Raw genomic sequence first — 24,808 nt, forward strand, 5'->3', positions numbered from 1 at the left:
TTATCCTCAATTCATCGTTTAGTTTTATATTATAACTGAATTATTATTTATTTACAAATATTATTTTCAGGTTTTAACAATATTTTATTTATTGCACTGGATGGTCTTTACTTGTGATTCATTTAAGTCACATATTTTTACATTTTTACTGCACTTTTATAAAAACAACAACTGAATCTGAGCTTCATGCAGAACTGACAAAGAACTGATATAAATCTGACAAAGATGTATTTTTAATGTAGCTGGCACTATTGACCAGCATTGGCAGGAAGTAGAAGAGCTTTTATGTGTTTTAGGTTCATTTTTATAAGACGTTTTTTTATTTTGTGTTTAGCATATAATACAGAAGATCTTGTTTGTGTTCAGACTGTGACACTTGGTAGCTAATAGGCAGTCAATAATTGAGTGAAACTGCTTCTATAATAATAATAATAATAAGAAGAAGAACAAAAACTCAGTAAATAAATAATAATTTGTTCCCACATAAGGTTTTTTTTGGCAAATGTACTGAAATTGAACTAATCCAAAGTAGTGTAAATTAATTTAAATAAAATTGTAAACCAGCTAAATTGTTGACCCAACTAAGCAATTTTAATTAAAATATAAATATTTACATAACTGAATTAAAAGATAAAATATAAATATTTTCTTCAAAAGTAAACATCTAAATAATTGTAATGAATTAATGTTTTGATAGTATGGTATTTTCTTCTGTATTCATTCACACATTGGACTCTATTATACACCCGGTGCAGTGCAGCAAGTGTCTTTGTTAGTTTCAGTCCAACACAGTCCTCATCTTCTCCATCCAGCAGCACCTTGTTTAACTAGTGAATGCATTTATAACCATTCGTGCGCTCATGAGTGTGCTAGCCTACAAAAGAAGTGTGTTCAGGAGCATTGGTGGGGTGTTGCTATTTAGAGGAACTGAAGATAGACTGTGCCTTAGATCAACTCAAACCTGGTCAACAAACAACAATTATCAGGCTTTATCAAATTCATTCCTAGCCAGCATTTTTTTTTATTATTTCACTCAGATATGTATCATAATGATAAAAAATGATCACAAAAATGTTGTACTTGTTAACTGTAAACTTGTAAGGAGGAGGCGGAAGCCGATTGCGATTCCATTTGCGGATGTTTATTGGAAACACACACACAGATGAGGATGGTCAAAAACAAGCAAGGGTTGGCAACAGTAATATCAGTCCGGAAGGCAAACATACACAAAGGGATATCCGTGGGCAAAGTCGAATGAAGGCAAGGGTCAATAACAAAGTTCAGTAGTAATCGGTTACCGTAACAAACAAGGAAGATCCGTGAAGCCTTGAGTCGATAAAGCAAGCAAAAGGTCATACACAATAGTAGTCAGTAGGGCTGGGCGATATGGCAAAAAAAATTATCACGATAATTTTTTCCTTATCAGTCGATATCGATAATTATCACGATAAATGTCAAATCTTTATATCTAGCGATTTTAAAGGCAGGTTTTTTTCTCCTGAATAAAAGAAAAACCAGACAATTAATTATTATTTATAGTTTATTGTCAGAACATGACAAATAATTTTCAAACAATGATCAATTGAGGTAGATACAGATTTGAATATTACTAGTTACATCAACATCAATAGAATAATATTATTAATATTAATAGAATATATAAAACGTTTTTATAAAAAAATAAGAACTGTAAAATTATACAACATTTGTAACATGGCTCTGACTGTAAATGTAGAGTTAAAGTGATTAAGTATATTTATCTTCCAACAAAAAATGAGAATAGACAAATCTTTTCAGCATGCCAATCCCTTTGTGCAGCTGATTTAACACATTTTGTAAAATGTTTGAGCTGTCTGACAATATAAATAAAAAAATAATAAACAAAAGAACAATCTTAACCATTTTTCAGCATTTACTGCTCAAGTTTTCAACAGCCAAAGACATTTCCCTACAAGTTACGTGCAAGAAAGACAAGTCTGTCTACAGTCTCAGGTTTTAAAGCTGCTCTATGACAGGTCACAATGTTTCTCCAGTACTAAAAAGCCTCTCGGAAGGGGAGCTGGTAGCAGGGATACACAAGTAACGCCTTGCTAGTTGGCTTACTTTTGGAAATTTTTGTCATACATCTTCCACCAATCCAGGGTTCTGTTTCACTGTCTGCATCTGGAGCCATGAGGTAGTGCTCCAGCTCCATCTCCACTACCTGCATGTCAGTGAGTCCTGTGTTGCTGGGGATGGCCTCTTAAAAAACTGCCAAGTGACTTCCTCTGCTTCTTGGCAGGAACAGCTGCAGCAGCTCCCCCCTCTGCCTCCATTTCTTCTGTTCTGTATGAAGCCTGTGAAGTGGATGGACCTTGGTCTCCTTCCATATTCAGAATCTCAGAAACTGCTCTTTGTTTGATTCCCTCAATTTTCTCTGGCCTGATATATTGAGTCTTGAAGCGGATCAACCAAGGATGCCATATCAAGCAGTTCATCTGTTATCTCCTCATCATACTTCTCACTGAGATAGTCTATGACTACTGTCTTTATGTCCTTTGTGAGCTGTGTGTCATCATCAGAATGTTTCAGGACCTCTGTTTTGAAGAGGTGCAGCACAGGCTTAAGGTAGGACACACTCACATAAGATTCACCAGACAGTGAATCTGTGAACTCAAGAAGTGGTTTCAAGCCCTCATTTATTGACTCCAAAACGTCAATGTCCTGCCAGGTAGGCACCAAGTGTCTGGTTTTCTTGTCAGCAGTGAGTACCTGACTGATAGCCTTGTGCTGTTCAATCACCCTGGCCACCATCTTTTGACGTGAGCCCCACCTGGTAGGTGATTCTGTCACCATCTTGTGTCTGGGCAGTTTAAGTTCTTCCTGAGCAGTCACAAGGTCTCTTTTCTTTTCCAAGAGAGAAGAGAAGGCAGCCACTACTTTTTACACAGCCCGACAGCTCGTTCCACCCTCTTGTCCTTCCCCGCTTTCTCTGAGGAAGGAATGGAAATAGATACTTACTTTGTCTTTTTTCAACACAATATTTTTTCAAATGTATCCACAATATGTAAAGAAAAATATATATAATATACTGTAGCAACAATTGAGCAGCACAAGGCCATCAGCACTATATAAATTAGCTTTTATATCAGCATCATTACTACTACTACTCCACATTAAATATTTAGGCTAAATTATGCATTTCAGTTTTAAATATGGCTTCTTTCTTGTAATCATTAACATTTAAGAACACATCAATAATACAACTGGGGCTGCAACTAACAATTATTCTAATAATCGATTAGTCAGTCGATTATTTTTGGTTAATCGATCAATTGGATAAAAACAAAAAAACAATTAAAGCATTAATTTTTATTCAAACAGAACTAAAATCTTTAGAAAGTGCACTCCAAAAAAGAATTTAAAGCATCTCAAACAGAAGTTTTAAGCATCTCTTAATTTTCTCATGCCATTTTTTCTTGTCTAGTAATCTTGATTTAAGATTTTTTAATATATTTGGACTGGAAACGAGACAAAATTACTAAGTAAAAAAGCTTTTTGCAGTGTAGGAGTGAATTTTTTAGGCGACCGTAATTTTAGAACGTTCACCTTTAATGTTTCCATGGCTACAGCGTCATGTTTGTCACGTGACACACGCAGCCACAATAACGCTGTATGACAGATGTATCCCTTTTATTTTATTTTTCCGTTTTAATTCAAAATTTTAACACACAACGCAAGATTCAGCACGTAAATTCATAAGTTAACGTTACTCCAAAAAGTTACTACTTTTAGTAATCAATTTTAATCGATTTAATCGATTCGTTGTTGCAGCCCTAAATACAATATTGATTTAAAATTCATCATCATTATTATTATTTCTATAACTTTTTGTTATTAGATGGAATACGGAGACTAATGCTTACCAATAGCCAAGTGTAGTCGATGTCCAAAACACTGAAGTCGTGTCCATTTATTGAGCGATGCAGCTTTTACCATGTTTGCACCACTATCAGTTGTGATACATACTTGTCTGGTTTCACTCAGCCCCAGGAGGTGAGTGCTTCAGTCATTCCTTGGGCAATAACTTCACCTGTATGATCTTCAGGACAATAAGCTGTTTGAAGGCATTTGCTCTGAAGATTCCAGTCTTCGTCTATAAAATGAACTGTAAGGCTCAGATAAGGCTCCGATGTGCGACTGGACCATATATCCGAAGTAGTAGCGAAGAATTGTACATTTTGCAGATGCCGCTCTACCGTCTCCTACACTCAGTATATAGCCGTGGAAGCGCGCTGTCTGCTAGAAATGTTTTCGGCCCGGTAGTTCGTATCTGGGGTCAAGAACGTGGATAAGATTCTTAAATCCTTCATTTTCGACAAGACTAATGGGAAGCATGTCTTTTGCAATGCAATATGCAACTGCTTTTGTGATGTCTCCATGTCTTTTGTTTTTTCTCATAAGGGCACGGCTTTGAAAATGACGACATGAGACTCTGCTGGGTAGTTGTGCGCTGATGCTTGTAGATGGTCCACGACGTTTACCAACACTTGTTTGGGTCTGTAATTTCTTTGCATCTTCGTATTCTGAAGGGTGACGTTGTTTTAAATGATGAAAGAGGTTTGTGGTGTTGCCTGTTTTGATGGCACGAGTCGTCTGCACAGTTTGCAGTGCACGTCGCTCTGTTTTGTGTCGGATTGCAAAAAACCAAAATAGCTCCAGACTACTGAAGTTGAGTGACCTTTCTTGTCAACTAAGTCTGTGACCTGCGAGCTAGTCGTGGACGGTGCATTTTCTTCACTGTCGCTCATTTTTCTTACTCCTCCAACACGTGCAACTGACACTGTATGGCTGTATAGTACTAACACTGCGTGTGGCATCCAGAAGCGCAGGCTGCAAAATGCGTGCGCAGCGTTACGTATAGTGCGTAAACATTATCGAGCGCTTATCGAACTGTCATTATCGTGTTATCGAGAAAATTTATATCGTGAAAATTATCGTTATCGAATTATCGCCCAGCCCTAGTAGTCAGTAGTACAATGGTAAACGCTTGGTAAGGCAGACAGGCTGGCAATATTTCGCGTAGAGCACCTGGTGCTCTACGGTTAAATAGCCCTAACCCGGAAGTAGCAGCAGAGGGAGCGGCTCGAGTCAGTACTCGGGAGAGGGCTCCCTCTGCTGGCTGGATGTTACAGAACCCCCCCCTCTAGGAGCGACTCCTGGAGCTCTTCGTGGACGTCCTCGTGGGCGTCCTCGTGGGCGTCCCTGTGGTTGTGGTTGGTCCTGGGCAGAATCTTGTGGTTGATTTCGTGGGCGTCCCCGTGGTCGTGGTTGGTCCTGGGCAGTTTCTCGTGATTGGTTTCGTGGGCGTCCCCGTGGTCGTGGTTGATCCTGGGATGGATCTCGTTGTGGATTACGTGGTCTTCCCCTAGGGCGTGGTGCTGGACGATCGGGTCTGGCTCTGTGGAACTCCTCAATAAGGGATGGATCCAAAATGTCCTGAGCGGCTACCCAGGATCTCTCCTCTGGTCCATAACCCTCCCAGTCCACCAGGTACTGAGCCGACCCCCTCGTCTCGCGAGTCAGTAGTTCGCTCACTTGATATGCGGGGTTCCCGTCAATCTCAAGTGGCGGCGGTGGTTCTGGGGCTTCATGGCCAGGGTCAGCTCCCGGGTGGACCGGTTTGAGGAGGGATACATGAAAGGATGGAGATATACGATAATTAGTAGGCAGCTCCAGTTGATATGTGACATCATTTACTTGTTTTATTATCTTGAATGGTCCTACATACCTTGGGCTTAGCTTCTTACTGGGCAGCCGCATCTTGATGTCCCTCGTCGAGAGCCAGACCCTTTGTCCAGGTTGATATGGCGTCTGTGGCGGTTAGCTTGAGTCTCTTGATACCTGATCGCTCTTTGTAGTCTCACATGAGCACTATCCCACACCCTCTCACTCCTACGAATCCAATCATCAACGGCTGGGACATTGGATGGTTCTCCTGACCACGGGAACATGGGCGGCTGATACCCGAGGACACATTGGAATGGGGTCATACCTGTAGCTAACTTGACTAGTGAGTTCTGAGCATACTCGGCCCATGGTAAAAACTCTGACCATCTGTGTTGTTCTCTGTGGCAATAGGTCCGCAGGTACCTCCCGATCTCCTGATTAAGTCTCTCGACCTGTCCATTAGCCTGTGGGTGGTAACCTGAGGTAAGGCTCACATTAATGTCGAGCTGTTTACAGAAGGCCCTCCATACTTGGGAAGTAAATTGAGTACCTCTATCACTCACTATGTCCTCGGGTAATCCGTAGATTCTGAAGATGTGCTCGAACAGGGCGAGGGCAGTTTCCATGGCGGTGGGGAGGTTCTTCATGGGAACTAGTCGACATGACTTCGAAAATCTATCAATAATGACTAAAATGACTGTGAAACCGTTAGACAATGGTAAATCTGTGACGAAATCAATGGATAGATTAGACCAGGGTCGCTGAGGGATGGGCAGAGGCTTGAGCAAACCGGCAGGCAATTCTCTGGGGGTCTTGCATTGTGCACATACCTGGCATGCCTTGACATAGTTCGTCACATCCCGAGATATTGACGGCCACCAAAAGGCGTTCTGCGCTAACTGTAGTGTTCTGTTGATGCCTGGATGACCTGAACTTAGTGAAGTGTGTACCCATTGGAGGATGCGTTGGCGTATTGTTGATGGTACGTAATGTTTACCAGGAGGACATTGAGGGGGTGCTGGTTCATGCTGTAATTCCCTCTGCAGCTCCTCCATTATATCCCAGGACACTGGAGCCAGGATCACCATGGGTGGCAGAATATTATCCGGGATTCCATCCTTCTGTGGTGCGTCATATCTTCGTGACAGTGCGTCAGCCTTACTGTTCTTGGAACCTGGACGATAGGTGACAGTGAATTGAAAACGAGTAAAAAATAGTGCCCATCTTGCCTGTCTGGGGTTCAGCCTTTAAGCTCCCTTGATATATTCCAGGTTCTTGTGGTCCGTGATGACTTGGAACGGGTGCACTGCTCCTTCCAGCCAGTGTCTCCACTCCTCAATGGCCGCTTTCATGGATAATAGCTCCTTGTTTCCCACGTCATAATTTCTCTCAGCTGCTGTCAGTTTCCTGGAAAAGTAAGCACATGGGTAAAGTTTCCCTGGTTGACCGTGACGCTGTGAGAGAACAGCTCCAATTCTGCAGTCCGATGCATCCACTTCCACGATAAATGGTAGCTCAGGATCAGGATGTTTGTGAATAGGGGCTGTGGTGAAACGTTCCTTGAGGTTGGAGAACGCCTTAATTGCTCCCTCGTTCCATCTCAGTTTGGACGGCTTTCCCTTTAAGAGAGAGGTTAGTGGTGCAGCAACAGTACTATAGTTCCGGATAAAGCATCGGTAGAAATTTGCAAACCCTAGAAACCGTTGTAGCTCCTTGACCGTAGTGGGTTGAGGCCACTCCGTAACTGCTTTAACCTTGTCATCGTCCATCCTCACTCCCTGGTGGCTGATTTCGTAACCTAGAAACAGAGTTTGTGACACATGAAACTCACATTTCTCCTCCTTAACATACAATCTGTGTTTCAGTAACCTGGACAGAACCTCCTTGACATGTCCAATGTGATCTGCTTCATTCTTTGAGTAAATGAGGATGTCGTGAATATAAGCCACCACGTATTTGTTCAGGATGTCCTTGAAGATTTCATTGATGAAGGACTGGAATACAGCGGGAGCATTAGCTAGCCCATACGGCATAACAAGATATTCATAGTGCCCTCTAGTCGTCATGAAAGCAGTCTTCCACTCGTCTCCCTCCTTGATCCTTACCAGGTTATAGGCACTACGGAGGTCTAACTTAGTATACATCCTTGCCTCGCGTAGTTGTTCAAGAGCTGATGGAACTAAAGGTAGGGGATATCGAAACTTGACGGTGACGTTATTTAGGCTTCGATAATCGATGCATGGGTGCAGGCCTCCATCCTTCTTTCCAACAAAGAAGAATCCTGCTGCTGCAGGTGATGTGGAGGGTCTAATGAACCCAAAGCTAAGAGCCTCATTAATATATTCCTCCATAGCCTGGCTTTCAGTTAATGACAATGGGTATACCTTACTTTTGGGTGGCATGGCGTTAGGTAGGAGGTCAATCGCACAGTCCCATGGTCGGTGAGGTGGTAATTCTGTTACCCGTGATTTGCTAAACACCTCTGACAGTTGCCTGTAGCATGATGGTATCTTGATTCTCCTCTGATCTTCTGGACTCTCTATACTGGTAGTGAGGCAGTTCCTTGGAGATACAGCGAAGCATCTGTTAATACACGTGTGAGACCATTGCGTTAACTCACCTCTACCCCAGGATATAGTTGGGTAGTGTACAGAAAGCCAGGGGAACCCGAGGATTGCTTCATACTTGGATGAATCAACGATATAGAACGTAATGGTTTCTTTGTGGAACATGCCAACTTGGAGAGTAAGAGCCTTGGTTCTGTGAGAAATGCCTGCTCTGATGTCCTCGTCATTAATGGTCTTGATCCTTAAAACAGATTCACAAGGTTGAGAAGGAATGTGATATTTAGCGACTACCTCACGACTGATGATGTTCAAGGCCGCGCCCGAGTCAACCATTGCTGTCAACATAACCTTTACATTGTTTAGACCGAGCATGATGGGTAACATGAGAGCCTTGTTGCCGAGTACGTGAAAATGATTCATATTTACCCGGTTTGTAGTGGTGGGTCTGTGAGGACAGTCAACCTGATAATGTTTCCCTTCTCCACAGTAAAAGCAAAGTTGAAGACGACGCCGGCGTTCGCGTTCTTCCATAGAGACACGTTGGGAGTTTCCTTGTATGGGTTCCGGTTTCTCCATTAACTCGTGTCGTATTTGATTCCTTTCCTGGCTTGTGATCATAGACGGCGCTTTACGTTGAGGTGCCTGGCGCTTAAGATTATCAATACGGATGGTTAAGTTGACGAGATCAGAAAAAGATAAATCCTCACCTCTACACGCCAATTCCGTCTGTAAATCTGCCGTGAGACTCCGTTTGAAAGTCGCCTTGAGTGCGACATCATTCCAGCCGCTTTGAGCAGCGAGCGTCCTGAACTCAATAGCATAATCAGCGGCTGTGCGTTTACCCTGGGACAGATCCATTAACTGGGTTGAGATATCCTTGCCCCCTGCAGGATATTCAAACACCTCTCTTAGCATCTGTAAGAAATAGTTAGCAGATGTCTTGATGTGGGGATCTGTATCCCAAACTGCAGTCGCCCAGTCAATCGCTCTTCCAGTCAGTAGCGTCATAATAAATGCACACTTGATTTCTTCATTGTTGAATCTACCCTGCTGAAACTCCAAATACAGCCTGACCTGGCGAATGAAACCCTTGCACCGTTCAGCAGAACCGTCAAACTTTTCGGGCAAGGCAAGGTTTACTGTAGAAAACGTAGTAGGTGGTAGATTCTGAATGTACCGGGTGAGGTGTTCGTTCACCGACTGCAGTTGATCCAATCGGGACTGGTAACCTTTCAATAGCTCCTGGTATGCCATCAATTGTTGCATGTGTGTTACATCCGCTGGAGTCTGGTCAGGCGAAGTATTCTGTAAGGAGGAGGCGGAAGCCGATTGCGATTCCATTTGCGGATGTTTATTGGAAACACACACACAGATGAGGATGGTCAAAAACAAGCAAGGGTTGGCAACAGTAATATCAGTCCGGAAGGCAAACATACACAAAGGGATATCCGTGGGCAAAGTCGAATGAAGGCAAGGGTCAATAACAAAGTTCAGTAGTAATCGGTTACCGTAACAAACAAGGAAGATCCGTGAAGCCGTGAGTCAATAAAGCAAGCAAAAGGTCATACACAATAGTAGTCAGTAGTACAATGGTAAACGCTTGGTAAGGCAGACAGGCTGGCAATACTTCGCGTAGAGCACCTGGTGCTCTACGGTTAAATAGCCCTAACCCGGAAGTAGCAGCAGAGGGAGCGGCTCGAGTCAGTACTCGGGAGAGGGCTCCCTCTGCTGGCTGGATGTTACAAAACTATAATCTTAAAATTTCTTAAATTGATTTATTAACATAGTTTTCTTGATAAGTAACATTTAAACTCAATTTTTACATTTTGAGTATTATTTTAAAATTTGTTCTATAGTTGATCTCTAGTTCTATAGTTTTTTTGTCTAAATATTCTCTAGACTTGAAATGTAACTAGTCTCCTCAAATCCTAGTTTTGTTTTAGTTTTATTTTATGTCTGTATGATTATTTACTGACTTTGTTTTCAGATTTTAACAGTATTTTATTTATTGTACTGGATGTTGTTTTCTCGTGATTAATTTAAGTCACACATGAACATAACGTGTCTGATTCGTTGTCTTTTCTCTTTCTGTCTTCAGTCTGTGGGGATGCAGTATTACAGAGAAACAGAGTCTCATCCTGACTTCAGCTCTGAAATCAAACCCATCACACCTGAGAGAACTGAACCTGAGCAGGAATGAACTCAGAGACTCTGGAGTGAAACACCTCAGTGATCTACTGATGAACACACAATTCAAGCTGGAGAAACTACAGTTAGTATCATTATTAGTTTATTAAGGAAATCAATATCAGCAATATTTTAGTGCTTATTATGATTGATTTATTTTGGCACATATTTTATTTCCAAAAATAAATGGACCCTTGTGATGTTTAATGAAAATAACTGTCCCTCAAGAAAACATCTCTTCTCTCGTCTGATGATGTGAAGGCGGGAAACCTGTCAGTCACATGATCACAGCAATAACAAACAACAATTATCAGGCTTTATCAAAAAATAATTCCTCGCCAGTAATTTGCATCACAATAATAAAAAATGATCACAATAATGTTGTACTTGTTGACTGTAAACTATAATCTTAAAATCTCTTGAAGTAAATTGATTTATTAATATACTTGTCTTAAATTGTTATTTTGAAACTCTTTTTAACTCTTTTTTAATATTATTTTAAAGAGGATCTATAGTTGATCGTAATTACTTTACAAATCACAAACCTTTGTTTTTGTTCTAAATATTCTTCAGATATGAAATATAACTATTATCCTCAATTCATCGTTTAGTTTTATATTATAACTGTATTATTATTTATTTACAAATATTGTTTTCAGGTTTTAACAATATTTTATTTATTGCACTGGATGGTCTTTACTTGTGATTCATTTAAGTCACATATTTTTACTGCACTTTTATAAAAACAACAAATGAATCTGAGCTTCATGCAGAACTGACAAAGAACTGATATAAATCTGACAAAGATGTATTTTTAATGTAGCTGGCACTATTGACCAGCATTGGCAGGAAGTAGAAGAGCTTTTATGTGTTTTAGGTTCATTTTTATAAGACGTTTTTATTTTGTGTTTAGCATATAATACAGAAGATCTTGTTTGTGTTCAGACTGTGACACTTGGTAGCTAATAGGCAGTCAATAATTGAGTGAAACTGCTTCTATAATAATAATAATAATAAGAAGAAGAAGAACAAAAACTCAGTAAATAAATAATAATTTGTTCCCACATAAGGTTTTTTTGGCAAATGTACTGAAATTGAACTAATCCAAACTAGTGTAAATTAATTTAAATAAAATTGTAAACCAGCTAAATTGTTGACCCAACTAAGCAATTTTAATTAAAATATAAATATTTACATAACTGAATTAAAAGATAAAATATAAATATTTTCTTCAAAAGTAAACATCTAAATAATTGTAATGAATTAATGTTTTGATAGTATGGTATTTACTTCTGTATTCATTCACACATTGGTCTCTATTATACACCCGGTGCAGTGCAGCAAGTGTCTTTGTTAGTTTCAGTCCAACACAGTCCTCATCTTCTCCATCCAGCACCACCTTGTTTAACTAGTGAATGCATTTATAACCATTCGTGCGCTCATGAGTGTGCTAGCCTACAAAAGAAGTGTGTTCAGGAGCATTGGTGGGGTGTTGATGTTTAGAGGAACTGAAGATAGACTGTGCCTTAGATCAACTCAAACCTGGTCAACAAACAACAATTATCAGGCTTTATCAAAAATTCATTCCTAGCCAGCATTTTTTTTTATTATTTCACTCAGATATGTATCATAATGATAAAAAATGATCACAAAAATGTTGTACTTGTTGACTGTAAACTATAATCTTAAAATTTCTTAAATTGATTTATTAACATAGTTTTCTTGATAAGTAACATTTAAACTCAATTTTTACATTTTGAGTATTATTTTAAAATTAGTTCTATAGTTGATCTTCTCTAGTTCTAGTTTTTTCGTCTAAATATTCTCTAGACTTTAAATGTAACTAGTCTCCTCAAATCCTAGTTTTATTTCTGTATGATTATTTACTGACTTTGTTTTCAGATTTTAACAGTATTTTATTTATTGCACTGGATGTTGTTTTCTCGTGATTAATTTAAGTCACACATGAACATAACGTGTCTGATTCATTGTCTTTTCTCTTTCTGTCTTCAGTCTGTATGGATGCAGTATTACAGAGAAACAGAGTCTCATCCTGACTTCAGCTCTGAAATCAAACCCATCACACCTGAGAGAACTGAACCTGAGCTGGAATGAACTCAGAGACTCTGGAGTGAAACACCTCAGTGATCTACTGATGAACACACAATTCAAGCTGGAGAAACTACAGTTAGTATCATTATTAGTTTATTAAGGAAATCAATATCAGCAATATTTTAGTGCTTATTATGATTGATTTATTTTGGCACATATTTTATTTCCAAAAATAAATGGACCCTTGTGATGTTTAATGAAAATAACTGTCCCTCAAGAAAACATCTCTTCTCTCGTCTGATGATGTGAAGGCGGGAAACCTGTCAGTCACATGATCACAGCAATAACAAACAACAATTATCAGGCTTTATCAACAAAATTTTATAGCCAGCATTTTTATGCATCACATTAATGAATCACAATGTTGTACTTGTTGACTGTAAACTATAATCTTAAAATCTCTTGAAGTAAAATGATTTATTAATATACTTGTCTTAAATTGTTAGTTTTAAACTCTTTTTAACTCGTTTTTAATATTATTTTAAAGAGGATCTATAGTTGATCATAATTACTTTACAAATCACAAACCTTTGTTTTTGCTCTAAATATTCTCCAGATATGAAATATAACTATTATCCTCATTTCATTATTTAGTTTTATATTATAACTGAATTATTATTTATTTACAAATATTGTTTTCAGGTTTTAACAATATTTTATTTATTGCACTGGATGGTCTTTACTCGTGATTCATTTAAGTCACATATTTTTACATTTTTACTGCACTTTTATAAAAACAACAACTGAATCTGAGCTTCATGCAGAACTGACAAAGAACTGATATAAATCTGACAAAGATGTATTTTTAATGTAGCTGGCACTATTGACCAGCATTGGCAGGAAGTAGAATAGCTTTTATGTGTTTTAGGTTCATTTTTATAAGACTGAGAGACAAATCTGTACTTAATTCAGAAATGATTGATAAATAATAGTGATATGATGCATCATTAAATAAGGTTGGAATAATAAATCAAATAGGGTGAGGACCAAAGAGGACAGAAGGAAGGAGTGTGAGGGCAGTGATGAAGAATAGGTTCATGAGGAAGTCAGACATTTCTGTCCAGATTGTATGTCAGTTTGAAAGATGTGATCCATACAACAACCAGAGGTCAGGAAAGATGCCAGTGTCTGTTAGCATTACTAGACTGATCCAATCATGACTGTCCACATCTACTGACTCACTAGGGACTCACTTTCAAGATTTCAAATTCCAAGAGAAAACACAATATTGAAGTTGTTTTAATGCTTCAAAACTAAAACATGGTTTTCAGGAAGTGACATTACATCCGAATTTGTGTTTTAGATCAAATATAAATCAAATATAGCAGCACAAGAAAAAAACTGAATGTTCATAAAGATTTTTTATGTTTTTTGAAACAGTAAGACTTTTTCACTTCTTCTCAAATAGTGAAAAGCATCTGATTGTGTGTGAAGTTTCAGAAAATTTGACAAAAAATAATTTACTCAAATGGATACAGAAAAATGATTTTACTTCTAAATATATGTGAAATATACAGTCAATTATTTTAAATCTTTAAATTCACGATTACTTCCTCTCTTTATACTCAAAGTCTTGTGATGAGTCTGAGCTCATTATTTTTGTGAAATATTCTTCTTTATGATTTTGTTTGAGATGATCTCTCTTTCTCTTTTTGTCTCTTTCTAGTCTTTATGACTGTGGCATTACAGATGTTTCTTCTTTAACTCAGTGTTTGACAAAAACAGAAACACTGCAGTTTCTAAAAGAGCTTGATCTGAGGTTTAATGAGATCAGAGACTCAAAGCAGCAGCTCATTGATGTGCTACGAGACTCAAACTGTAAACTGAGGTGAGTAAACTTCAATTTGAGATATTAAAGAGATTCATTTAACTCTGATACGTGAACAAATACACACTTATCAATATCTGTGAGAAGAGTTGATCAAAGTATCATGAAGCTTTATCTCAAAGGGTTTGTGTCAGAATGAAATAAAAAGTTGATGAGATGTTTAACACAAAGGAGGAAAGAGAACAGAAGCACACTGTCACACTTTATACAGCAGCAGCTGCTTTATTAATGATATCAGTAATAGTGAATCATTACAGTTTGAAATAGATTTGATCAGATTGTAGGAAAAGCAGGTCAAATCAGAGCAGATTCAGCTTCGGCTCACAGACGTCCAGCATCACATGATCAATGTCTCTGTCTCTTGTGTGTTTTTACTTTGACAAGCAACACCTCACTTTACTTTACACTTACTTCATGTAAGAGATAATGTTCATCCAGACACTTATCACAGAATAAACCTGACAGTTGAAGTATATTTTTACATTTTAAATTTAAATAAAGAAAAAAAGTTCCTAACAAACGGCTGTGAAACTGGAAGTTTAGTTTGTGTTTCTCTTTATATTCACTCAATAGAGATTGAATTTAGGCTCTAAATGTTTTTATTTAAAACAGAATTAATGTTTTATAAATACATATTCCATCTGGTATAGGCTGTAATTATTTTTTTATGATTACAGGATTTTACGTTTTACTTAAACTAATTGAAATAGAATAACTAATTTGTACTTTGTTCCACTTAACTCTGATTATCTTCTCTTCTGTTCCACTTTACAGAGTTTAGAGATCCATCACCAGAAGTATATAGAAGAAGATAGAGTTTAATCACAAGAAATATCTTCAGTCTTCAATTGAGGATAAATGCTGTATATCACAGTTTGAGATCATCTTGAGAGGAGCAGTAAACATCAGATGAAGATCCACAGAAGAGCTTCACTACTGTGTCTATAAGGAGAAATAAATGTGTGATAAATGTGTAAATATGATTCATACAGGTGAAGAGACTCTGACTTTACAATCAAATAATGCTGCATGTGTGTTAGAAACATGATATTAAATTATCATTGTTGCTTTAATATTCAACCTAATGATCATGTTGTTTAATTTAACCTTTGAGATGAGTCTGTCTCTTTAGTTTAACCCATCATGTTATGTGTGCACAGCACTTTAATGTATCAAAATATATAAGGCAAATTACAATGTGTGAAATTAATGTTACTTTACATTTACCTGATATCTCTTACATTTTATATATATATCGTTATCAAAAAAGGAAAACTAAATAGATCCAGCTGGATCTCTCCTTTTTAATTTGTCCATGAAAGATGTATATAAATGTATATTCAATAAAGTTGTTTTACTTTAATAAAGTTGTTTAACGTTTTGAATGAAAGATCGAAATAATAATGCAGGTTTCTTTTCACAGCTGCCATTGGATGCTAATATTAGTGTAGGGCACTGTATAAATACATGAGTGATCAAATAATATTTCCTCAATAATACAGTCAGGTCTTTTCAGTTTTACATGGATTGAAATATATATTAACGTAACAATCACTTTAAGTATTGTCAAGTTACGTGGGATTTTGTAGTCTCAATGTCTGCCTCAACTGCCTCAAAAAAAGGCTTCAATCATCGTTCATCGTTCAATCGTTCAATCAAAGGCCAACCCTCTTTACGGTGAAGATTGTCCTCCTAGGTTTTTCCCCATCCACTATTCCATCCTTACCTCACTGGTCCATAGGTGTCAAATGACTTAATACTAGGTAAACAAAACCCCTACACAAGCACCAAAATTTAAACTATTATACGATCACCAAGATATAAACCATTATATGATCACCAGAAGTCAAAAATGTCTATGCATGAATACTGCTGGTCTGCTGTTTCTTTGTTTTCTTGTGTTTCAGCTCCGTGTATATGCATGTCATCTCATATGCAGCACCCTGATTTAAAGATTCACCTCAGACATCCATGAACAAGCTTCATGAGAACAAAGAGTCATCCGAATTAGTCTACAAGGGAAATGGACTACAGGAAACAAACGTCACAGTTATTCAGATGCCATGGACTTCAGGACTTCCACTCTTATGCTACATGATTGTGTAATCATGTAGTTTTGTACGACATATTACCATCCATGTCATATTTGTCAAGAGTCATGGTTCTGAAAAGAACTATTACACCTAAGTAAATCTAGGCAAAGGTCCAGAATAAGATTTATGTGCCTGTAACTTTTTCCAAGTTGCATGACTGCAAGATGGAGCTTATGTTATTAAATATAGGCTATAGAATGGATTTTAGAAGGATTCAATTTGTGTTATGTGAGAGTCATTAGAACTCTCAAATGGGGGATTGTTGTATTACAAATTTATATAAGGTTAAACACAGATTCCAATATAACAGTATAAGCTGAATGTGTGTTGTGATTTACATTCTAAGAGCAGGAAGCCCAAGCCCTGAGACAGTTATCTTTTGTCTTTCATTTCATGAACATCTGGTAGGTGTCCTAAATCAAGTGTTGATGCTAATCCTAAAGTACAACTGTGCCTTTTCTTTCACCTATGCATTTAAATGTGTCACGTGCTGATAGAGAGGCAGACACAGAGGAAATTCCAAGTAATGTTTTTTTTAATAATACAACTTAGGTATTGGCGAACAGCCGTAGAAACAAACATAGGCAGGGTTACAAAACCCGTAGAGAAACAAACTAAGGAGAAAGTCTTAATCACTTCCCTTCAATGAGTCAGATCATTCCAGGCGGACTGGCAGGCAGAGAATGGGTAGGGATGCAACCTTGAGATCAGCCGTCGAGTGAATGTGAGCACGAGTATATGAAGGGGAGCGGGTAAGTGGCTAATAGTTCCTGATTACCCATGTCATAATTCTGCTCCGCCGGGGACAGTTTGCTAGAGAAGTAGGCGCATGGATGGAGTGCGTTCACCTTTCCATTGTGATAGTACGACTCCTACCTCGAGTGTTGCCGCATCTACCTCTACCGTGAACGGCAAGTTAGGTTCCAGTTGAAGTAATGTGGGTGCGGAACAGAAGGTGGTCTTCAACCGTGAGAAGGCCCTTTCAGCCTCCGAGTTCCATTCAATCGTCCTTCTGTTCTGACGTAGAAGGAAGGTGAGCGGAGCCGCGATTATACTGTATACTGTATACTGTATACTGATTACTGGCTGGTGTTGATCGAGCCAGGGCTGGCCTAGAAACACATCCACTGTGGCGTCCTCCAGAACTAACAAAGAGATTGTCTCCATGTGAAGACTGCCAGTCTGGAGGGTGAGTGGCGGAGTGTTATGTCGCACCATACCATTAGAGAGGGGTCTGCCTTGAATAGTGGAAATACGGTAAATAGTGGAACTTTGGTGACGGGGAATGTGGAAGTTCGGGACGAGATGAAATTTCTGGATGCTCCGGAGTCCACCAGGACCTTGACTGGGAAAAGTTGTCAATGGAAAGAGAGGATAGTGTCTATATGGGGAATGCGTGCGACTAGAGGAATTAGGGTAGTGACACTCACCGCTGGTTGTGGTGGTCGGATTGGGCAGTAGCAGATGAAGTGTCAAGGAGACACAATACAGGCATAATACCTCTCTGATGCGACGGGTTCGTTCCTGGTTGGAGAGGTGATAATGGTCGCCGAGCATTGCTTCGGGTTGCGGGAGTGTGGCGGCTCGTGCGAAGACCAAAATGTGTTGTGCCACGTTGGTGGCCTTTTGTAGGAACACCTCCAGTCCCACCATGTCCTCATAAATTGCCATTTGTTGGCGTATGGTTAGATTCAGACCCTGACGAAACACGGAGTAGGACGGTGTCATTCCAGCTGCTACAGAACGCCAGTGTATAGAAACGGAGCATATACTCGTGGATGGGGAGCTTTGTCTGTCGTAGCTAAAGAAGCTCATCGTGCACGGTTACACTCGTAGCGGGTTGACCGAATACCTCCCAGAAATGTGCAATAAAACTTTCCAGTGACCTCGCCCGAGGACTGTTGGTCGTCCACAGTGATTCTGCCCATAGGAGCGCTCTGCCAGACTAGTGAGAGATGACGAATGCAATCTTGCCCCATTCGGTCGGGAAGAGATGCGGCTGTATCTCCAAATACAGGGAGCACTGAAGGAGGAAGCCCGCACAGGAAGTAACATCTCCGGTGAAGATTGTGGGCCGAGCAATGGGACAGGACGAGCTGAGGGGCACTGATAGAGTCTCCCAAACCACTTGGAGGAACGACTGAAGGGGATCGCTCGGGGGTTCCTCTTACACTTCCATTTGTAATTATTAGTTCCATTAGTAATCGGGTGATTGGGATCTTGACCATGTGACAGGCTCGTCTGATGATGGTGGTGCTAGCGTGACAGAATGACACTTGGATGCTAAATAGATCAAGGATCGGAAAAGTTACTGTTCTGGGCTAAGTTCCTGTTCTGCATTTGCATACTTTTGTTTTACTGGTCTCCACCTCTATGTACTCCTCCCCCTTGAAACATATAAACTTCACTGTGCTAGGTTTTAGTTAGATTTTTTCCTTGGAGATTTCTTAAAGATTTTCTTGGATATTGCTTGACGATTTTCTTAAAGACTTCTTGCAGATGACTACAGCAACAAAATAAAAACAAACTCCTGCTTTACCAAGAATTTAAGCTGGAGAAACTAGAGTTAGTATCATTATACTCCACAGCATTTACAGTCAGATGAAATTTCACTGTTTAAATTATTATGTGTATTTGTGACTGTAAATTTAAAAAACAATATTTTATTTTTTTTTCTGTTTTTTTCATTTTAATTATAATAAATTAAATTCTGTAATTCTGTAACAATTTAATTGTGTTTACTCTACCTAATGTATTTAAAACTGAAATGTATTTAATTTATTTGTGTTGAAACTACATTAATATTAGTTGTGGCTTTAATTGTGTCACGTAGGAAGGGTCTGAGGCGTGCGGATCCATTTGCAGGCTTTTATTAAATGAAGACATGGTCAAAACAGGCAGGCGTCCAACAGGACAAACAGGAGTATCAGAGGCGAGGCAAACACAAAATCCAGTAACAGGCAGTGGTCAGGTCAGGCAGCAAACAATCAGAATATCGAAAGACAGGCAGGGTCAAAACCAAGAGAACAAAGACTAAGGAAAACTCGGGAACCAACAATAGAACAGGCGAAACAATGCAACCTGCAGGTGAGTGGCTTGCTACAGTTTTTATAGTCCTGGAACAGGAAGTAGCAGCAGAGGGAGTGATCACAGATCACCCGGGGGTAAGAGCTCCCTCTGCTGGCTTGGTGACATAGCCCCCCTCCTAGGAGCGACTACTGGCGCTCCATAAAACAAACAAAAAACACTGAGAGCTTGGGAGGGGGTTCCGGGAGGGGGTCAGCAAACGGAGTCCAAGGAGGAAGAGATGGAGGGAGGAGCCAGGGAGAAAACAGGAGGAGTCCGGAGCGGGAGGCGATCCAGAGCCCAGCCATGATGGTCAGTGGTGGAGTCGACGGAGGGAGGAGCCTTGGAGAGGTAGTGGCCATCAACCCCATGGGGCCGACCGACGGCGGCGGAGCAGGTGGTCGAGGAGACTGAGGTGGAGGCGGAGAGCCGAAGAGCCAGGGTGATACAGAGGCGCTGGAGGTCCTAGGCGATACCGCAGGCTTCTGCGACTGACACGGAGACGGGGGACAGGAAGGACGCTGCGGAGCCAGAGCGACTGAGGACTGAGGTGGAGCCGGAGGGAAGGAGGAGCCTGACAGAGCCTAAGGGATGGAGGGACGAGGCGAAGCTGGAGGAGAGGAATCCTGAGGCAACGGATGGTCGACGACCGACCAAGGCGGAGCCGGAGAGACGATGGAGCCTGGTGGAGCTGGTGGACTGATGGACCACGGTGGAGGGGAGGGAGCTAGAAGCCCAGGGGGAGCCGTCGGGTCTACAAGCCGAGGTGTAGTCTGGGACTCGGAGGCGGGACAATGAAGCGAGGGATCCTTCACCCACGGTGGCGATGGAGACTGGCAGACCCATGGCAAGCTCCAGGTGGAGGGCAGAGGATGAGTGCAGGGGCTGCTGGGATCCATCGACAACGTGTAGCAAGGGTGGGAGGGTGGGTTAGCTTGAGGCTTTGCACGAGGCGCGGGCACTGGAGGCTTTGCACGAGGCGCGGGCACTGGAGGCTTTGCAGGGCAGGCGGCCATGTTGGAAAGCGGCTCTGGGCAGGCGGCGACCATCTTGGGAAGCGGCTCTGGGCAGGCGGCGACCATCTTGGGAAGCGGCTCTGGGCAGGCGGCGACCATCTTGGGAAGCGGCGCTGGGCAGGCGGCGACCATCTTGGGAAGCGGCTCTGGGCAGGCGGCATCCATCTTGGGCAGCGGCTCGGGGAAGGCGGCCATCTTGGGAATTAATGCAGTGTCTTCTTCCTCCATAATACCCAACGTGAGAGCTGACCCCACAGTCACTAAACCAAACTCAATAAAATGTGCAAGTGATTCACGTGGACCCTCTCGAACAAGTTGTGTTTTGAGTGGCTGATTTATTCCCTCGTGAAAAAATTCAATTAGCAAACAGTCCGGTAAATCAGAAGTAAGCCAGGTCCAGAAATTCCTGAGTATAATCCTCAAGTGATCGGGTGCCCTGCTTGAGGGTTAGCAAAGACATTGCAAGGTGCATACATTGCAAGGTGTTTTTCTGTGAAGGCCATGTTTTTAAATAAGGTTACTATGACACTTAATGAGTAATACATATTCGATAATTATGACTATAACTGCTTGTTTAATAATAATAATAATAATAATAATAATAATAATAATAATAATTTAATTAAGATCTCAGTAAATAATCACTTGTTACCACATAAGATTTAGTTTGACAAATTTTTGATTTTGATTTTTGAAATCCAAACTAGTCTAATTTAATTTAGTGTAAGCAAGCTAATTTGTGTTGACCCTAATATGCATTTCAGTTTTAAACTAAATGTTAAATTGGAAAAAAATTCTTTAGTAAAATTAAACAACTTTATGCCATGTATTCTTTTACACATAAACTTAACATGGATCTGATTCATTGTCTTTTCTCTTTCTGTCTTCAGTATGTGCAGATGCAGTATTACAGAGAAACAGAGTCTCATCCTGACTTCAGTTCTGAAATCAAACACATCACACCTGAGAGAACTCAACCTGAACGAGAATTAAATAGAAAACGCAGAATCACTTATGTGACGTACTGAAGAATTCACACTGTAAACTTGAGAGATTGAGATCAGTAACTTTCACACACAAGAATAAAGTCTTTTAATTAAAAAGAATGAAGTGTGACTTCTCTCTTTCTCTCAATGTAGGTTAAGCAGCTGTGGTTTGACAGATAAAGGTTGTTCTGTTGTGACTTCAAACCCATCAAACCTGAGAGAACTGAACCTGAGCGGGAATGAACTCAGAGACTCTGGAGTGAAACACCTCAGTGATTTACTGATGAACACACAATTCAAGCTAAAGAAACTACAGTTAGTATTGTTCTGAAATTTTGGCCTACAGGACAATCACAGACTCCGCTCCCTCGTACTTACACTCACTAATTGAATCATATGTTCCCTCCAGGTGCCTACGCTCTGCAAACGAAAGGCATCTTGCAGTGCCTTCACAAAAAGGTGCAAAATTACTCTTGCGCACCTTCACCTGGTCTGTTTCTCGCTAGTGGAACGATCTGCCTGTTGCCACTAGGGCAGCAGAGTAACTATCAATCTTTAAAAACAAACTCAAAACTCATCTTTTTCGTTTACACTTGACCCAACATCGAGAGCACTTTCTTCTTCTTCTCCTACTCTTTCCTATCCTAAAAAAAAAAAAAAAAAAGCCTTGTGTCTGCGTTAGGTAAGCCAAGACCCCACTCAGAGCACTTATGCACTACTGCCCTTTTGTTGACATGAATTGCTTCTAATGCCTATCTCATTTGTACGTCGCTTTGGATAAAAGCGTCTGCTAAATGACTAAATGTAAATGTAAATGTAGTATCATTATACTCTACAGCAGTTACAGTCAGATTAAAGATCATCGTTTAGATTATTTTAAGTGTTTTTTAAGTGTTGTTTTTGTGACTTTACAGTGGATTTGTAGATCCCAGCTTGATTTACAAGGAATTTAGAATAAATTTTATTTATTGTATGTGCTTTTCTACAAGTTAATGTTTAATGTGCAGTTATGTTGGTGTAATTGGAAGAACTGAGTATGTGTAGTACTGATCCATCTGCAGAACTTTTATTTGAAGACATGGTTAGAAATTAATTTAATGTAAAACCAGATAAATTATGTTGACCCAACTAAGTAATTTGAATATTAAATTCAAAATATGTATAATAATGTTTAATTAATGTATTTTACTGCATGACATTTATTTATGATACATTTCTGATTCATTCTTTTCTCTTTCTGTCTTCAGTCTGTGTGGAGGCAGTATTACAGAGAAACAGAGTCTCATCCTGACTTCAGCTCTGAAATCAAACCTATCACACCTGAGAGAACTGAACCTGAATTTGAATCAAATAAAAAACACATGAGTGAATCGCTTGTGTGGAGTACTGATAAATTCACACTGTAAACTGGAGAGATTGAGATCAGTAACATTCACACACAAGAATAAAATGATTAAAAACTCTTTAACATTTAAAACCAAAACACTTCATACTCTTGAGTTCACATTATATTTGTGAAAAGTATTTGTTATCTTTTTGTTTGAGATGATCTCTCTTTCTCTTTTTGTCTCTTTATAGTCTTTAATGTCTCTAGTCTCTGTGACATTGCAGATGTTTCTTCTTTAACTCAAACACAGAAACACTGCAGTTTCTAAAAAAGCTTGATCTGAGACAAAATATGATTGGAGACTCAAAGCAGCAGCTCACTGATTGTGCTATGAGACTCAAACTGTAATCTGAGGTGAGTAAACTTCACTTTGAGATATTAAAGAGATTCATTTAACTGAAATAAAAAGTTGATAAAATGTTTAACACAAAGGAGGAAAGAGAACAAAAGCACACTGTCACACTTTATACAGCAGCAGCTGCTTTATTAATGATATCAGTAATAGTGAATCATTACAGTTTGATATAGATTTGATCAGATTGTAGGAAATCCAGGTAAAACGAGGCAGAACGGAATCCAGAGGCCCTGGTTGAAGGTCAAAGCTTGTTCGGTCTTTCCTTTGCGTCTCCTCAAAAATCACTAATATTTATTAATCTTTTGTGTTTCCAATTATAGTACTATAGTAATATGTAATAATTTTATCTGACTCTAATCTTTCGTGATTTTAGTTATATTTATTTAAATGTAACTGCTGATCCCTCTAGTTGTGATTAAATTTGGATCATTAATTAACTATAATATTTCCTAGTTTCGACTTCGTTTGTTAGGAGTCTGGATCACTTAGAGACCTTGTTTGGCCAGAACAGACTCAGAACACATCTGGGCTATCCCAGGTCTTAGTCAGAGGCTACCTCATAGGTCGCTTACCTTAATGCAGCCATTTCCTCAATAGACTCAAAAAGAGTAATTTTTATGCGTTCCCTAATAATAGCATGCTAAGCCAGTTTGGTGGCCAAAAGTCATGATCTCAAGAACGTGCCCCCAGCTCCATCCATTGATCATTGATCTGACTCACCCTAGCACGCCAACAATGCGGAAAACTAACCTACTAGAAGTTATTTCAGACAATATTATAAGTTAACCAAGATTAATGTTTATTTTGCCAGGCAAGAATAGGTTCCAAATTGGTATAATTCACAAACATTTGCACAACTGATCACCAGTACAAAAATAACACAAAGCAAAATAAAACAAATTTAAAAGGTCATTATACCTGGTTTTTAAAAAGTACATAGTATGGGGTATGGGGACACACACCACACTACGGGCCGATCTGGCTACAGAATTACGCCTCAGACCAGACAAAGAGATTCCAAAGGGTGTTGTTTACTCTCTTTTTGAAGACCTTTTTGTTCCTTTGGATATCCCTTCTCAGAATAGTCTTATTGCATTTTCAGGTTTTGATTCACCTCCTTACAACATCTACATGATTACAGACTGTTCCATAACTTAGTTATATAGTAAGTACAATTTTGTTTTAAGTATAACAGCTACTACTAAATACTTAAGTAATGAGCCTGTATTACAGACATCTTTAAATAAAGCGTTAACCTAATTTGTACTTTCCACTAAACTCTAATTATGTTCTCTTCTGTTCCACCTTACAGTTTAGATTGAGATCCATCACCAGAAATCCTTGATAGAGTTTAATCACAAGAAATACCTGAAGGAATTCAGTCACTGAATAATGATAAATGCTGTATATCATAGTTTGAGATCATCTTGAGAGAAGCAGTAAGCATCAGAAGAAGATCCACAGAAGAGCTTCACTACTGTGTCTATGAGGAGGAATAAATA

At 39.5% G+C, this 24,808-nt stretch overlaps 1 protein-coding gene and 1 long non-coding RNA gene across 2 annotated transcripts in view; one reads left to right on the top strand and one right to left on the bottom strand.

The window, feature by feature from the left end:
• The window catches only part of LOC122327901, a 359,865-nt gene that overhangs the window by 85,858 nt on the left and 249,199 nt on the right, over positions 1-24,808 (top strand).
• Positions 12,518-21,871, bottom strand: LOC122328053. The gene is made up of 2 exons (XR_006247768.1): positions 21,779-21,871; positions 12,518-12,549 (listed from the first exon to the last, which is right to left on the bottom strand). It is a non-coding gene; the product is annotated as an uncharacterized LOC122328053 (long non-coding RNA).

This window comes from Puntigrus tetrazona, chromosome 22 (assembly GCF_018831695.1).
Source record: "Puntigrus tetrazona isolate hp1 chromosome 22, ASM1883169v1, whole genome shotgun sequence".
Classification (NCBI taxonomy): domain Eukaryota; kingdom Metazoa; phylum Chordata; class Actinopteri; order Cypriniformes; family Cyprinidae; genus Puntigrus; species Puntigrus tetrazona.